The sequence below is a fragment of the Apis dorsata genome, unplaced genomic scaffold (assembly GCF_000469605.1).
Source record: "Apis dorsata unplaced genomic scaffold, Apis dorsata 1.3 scaffold_397, whole genome shotgun sequence".
NCBI lineage: Eukaryota > Metazoa > Arthropoda > Insecta > Hymenoptera > Apidae > Apis > Apis dorsata.
This window is the reverse complement of record NW_006263656.1, coordinates 386453-390137: the sequence shown is the minus strand read 5'-3', so window position 1 is coordinate 390137 and position 3685 is coordinate 386453. Positions and strand designations below refer to the sequence as shown.

General features: G+C 31.1%; 1 protein-coding gene across 2 annotated transcripts in view; it reads right to left on the bottom strand.

Annotated features, from left to right (window-relative positions):
• LOC102681568 overlaps nt 1–3685 on the bottom strand; it is a 173097-nt gene that overhangs the window by 52570 nt on the left and 116842 nt on the right. The gene's annotated exons all lie outside the window — the stretch shown is intronic.

The window sequence follows — 3685 nt, the reverse complement described above, 5'->3', positions numbered from 1 at the left end:
GTAAAATATTTTCATCGAAAACAATGTCGTGAATTATTATATACCCCGCGTAGAAAATGACGTCTCTTTAAAAAAAAAAAAAAAATTGAAAAATGCGAATACAAATGATTGCGCGCTTTTAAATACAATCGATATTAATCGCACGAGCGAAACACTTTATTTACTTCAAAAACCTGTTTATTGATTTGGAACAATCCCTGTTGTAAATAGCACGATGCACAATGGATATTGAAACGCGATATGAAACAAGCGACTACAATGGTTACTGTGTGATTGGTCGACAACGGCACACGTCGACGTTGGAATCTTGAACATCTATTGTCGCCACGTTCGCATATTTCACGTGGTTCGCGGCGGGAAGTGAAATCGGACATAGTTGTCGGCCGATTTATTTATTAGAGGCGAATCGCGCAAGAATAACGCTGCCATTTCCATCCAATTCGGCTCTACGAAAAAATTTTTCGCGATAATAATTTTTCTAATCTTTCTAAATCGAATGAATGATTTCGATTTATTTTTCTTTTCTTTTCTTTTCTTTTCTTTTATCTCGATCGTTCATGACAATTTTATTTCGTTTTCGCGAATCAAAGTCAATACAGGAAACGCGAAACTGTCATTTGATTACACGCTGTGGCAAATATCTCTTCTGTTTTTAATTTAATGAAATTTAATTTTGCTGATGTTTAATTCGCGCTGTTTCCATTAAGTGAATTAAATACAAACGTTAAGCTATCACTCGATTGCTTGAAGTTGGAAATATATATCTGCGTTGTGAAGTTAAATAAAACAAGTTTTGTGTATTTGGGTTAAAGAAAATTAAAACGAATTTTTGTTAAATTAAAAGGAAAGAGACATTATTTTTCTTTTTTTTTAAAATAAAATTAATATGTTAACGAGGTTATTATCACGTCTCGTGCATTTTTAATCGACCAATATTTTAATGAAAATTTTCTAACATCTTTCCTTACAATATAGTTTACAAAAAATTAAATTTTATTAATTCTACACACAAATGCAAAGCATTATATAATAATCTTTGTGTTCTTCAAAGTTGTATACAAAAAGTTGACTTAAAAAAGATGTGCAACATGTTTAATTATATTTTTTCCAGAGACACACGAGTCTGTAGTAGTAAGTAAAAGCGTTGACAGAGAATCTATTATTGATTGAGTGCACATGGATCCAATTTGGACTATCACTAAAAACACATAACAAGAATAACAAGAATTACGTTTCTTTTTATACTAAATATCCTAAAACTACTAACTATAAATCGTACACAAATAATTAAAATTAAAATATTGTTGTGAAAATAATTGGATTCTTTTATCTCAATATAAACTATTAACAATTTTATCTAACTTATGCATTTTTAACATTGTAATTGTAGAAAGATAAAAATCCAAATTAAATATCCAATAATAATTCTAACACTAGTGAAAATACCGTACATTCTAAATTCATAAAGAAATAACAATAAAGATCGTTTCGATATTTTTTTAAAATAATTTGAAATTTTTCTATAAAATTTTTTTCGAAAAAAAAAGAAGAAAATGAAATTTCCAAACGAAATAAGTCAATATTTGTTTCGCGCGAGAGATATCTCCTCTCGTGAAGCTCGACGCAATTCTTTAAATGCGATCCTATTAAGCGACGAACGGCATTAAAGACTGAAATCGCATTTGCATTATTAAGCGATCAATTCGACGCAGCTCGGATCTCTACGCCACACACCTGACGCTCTTTTTCGCCGCCAATATCGACCCATTAGCTGTTTATGGACAGTGAACGAGTGATTGGGGGGAAAAAAAAAGAAAAAAATAGGAAAAGGAAACACAGAGCAGGGATATTCCAATTTGAAACTCTTAATTGATCCATCCTGGTTGCACACGTGGTATTCTTATCTTTAAACTTCTGCACATTGCACGCGACCTATTATTTCCGCTCGATTTCGTAAGATGATGCATTTAATAACCGAGTGCTCCTATCACGAGATTCTATCATTGAGTACCTGCGAACTTCATTTTTCATCCACTTTTACGTTTCTTTGAAATATTGTGGATTGTGAACTGATCTGAATGATTTTAAATTAAAAAATTTTTCATAATCCACCTTTTATTATCTTAACTTTTTCCTTTCTTCGAAGTAATCTGAATTGTGAATAATTATAAATTTTGTGTAATATTTCCGTAATTTTTAAATTAAAGTTGTTTTCTATCCTTTATCTTAGCTTTTCCCTTTTTTTACATGTTTCTTTGAATCTGAATCGTAAAAATAATGAGAACGTTTACGAATAATTGTGATTCTAATTTTGTTAAATTTTTATGAAAATTGAAATGTTCGTTGTTTCTTATTTTTATTTATATATCTCTATAATCTTATTATCATTCAATAGTATTAGCAATTGTATTAACAATGTAACATTTTTACAATTGCAAATTTCGTACATGCAATCTATACGATATAAAATTGAAATATGTTTTCCTTCTTTCAACTAATTTAAACGTTTTCTACTTTTTCCATTGTGCCTTTGAAATATTCTTCATTGTACCGAATTGCAGAAAATGTTTTAACAATTGCAAATTTCGAATTTTTACATTCACGAATTAAATAAAACACGGAGATTAAATTATGCCCAATTTTATTTTATTTTATTTTTTTTTTTTTTCACATTTAAGCAAGAACATTGAAGAGCTCGATGAATGTACGATGAATTCACTCTGTGTAACCGCAAATAACCAAAACTGTTTGTAAAAAAAAAAAAGAAAAAACTTACCCCCTATTTCACTCTTTCAAACGGCTACAAACGATTCCAGCAAGGATCGCCAGGAGCTAACATTCGTAATCGCAGACGGTGAAAAAAAGCTCGTGAACGGAATTTCACACCTCCAAACTTTTCCTGACCGATCTCTCTTTCTCTCTCTCTCTCTCTCAATAAAAAAAGACCAGCAAAAAAAGAAATGAAATAAAACGAGAAAGCAAAGACACAGAAAATGATTCAACGAAAATAAGAAACAAATCATGTATCCATTCAATAAATATACATATTAAAAAAGAATAATATAACGATATATACATAAATACATAATACGTCACAAAAAAATAATCGATCCACGAAAAATTTCCAAAATTCTCCACGCGAAAGTACGAAATCTAGCAAAAATCTAAGTTTTTTTATTGTCTATAAGAATATAGAATTGTGGAACAATTAATCATAAAAGTCTTCTAGCATAGTATATAAGTTTTCTAATATAGTATATTAAGTAAGAATGATAAAGGAACAAGTTTTATACGAAATACTGTGAATATAAATAGACGATAATGGGTTTTCAAGTTCGCACAATTTTTATCTCTTTAATTTCAAACGACAAAATCGCGAATAAAATTTTAAAATAGAAGAAAGGAGAACTGTCTGTCCACAGTTTTTCAAAAGTTGTATGAAATTTTCGCGATATTGTCTCGTGGAGCAATCGGATCGTTTTGTCGCGGATGGTTGTCGTTCCAGGTAAAATGGCCGGAGTGCAAGGGTGGCGGAGGACAGCGTGTTAGGGTGTGGAGGGAGGAGCGAATTTCGATACAGTGACTGTAATACACGTATTCGTAGCTATCGGGGTAAATGGAGCATGCCGGGTAACGGCACATCTCGCTCTAAGGGGTGCTGCTTGCCGGGATACGCAATCAACTC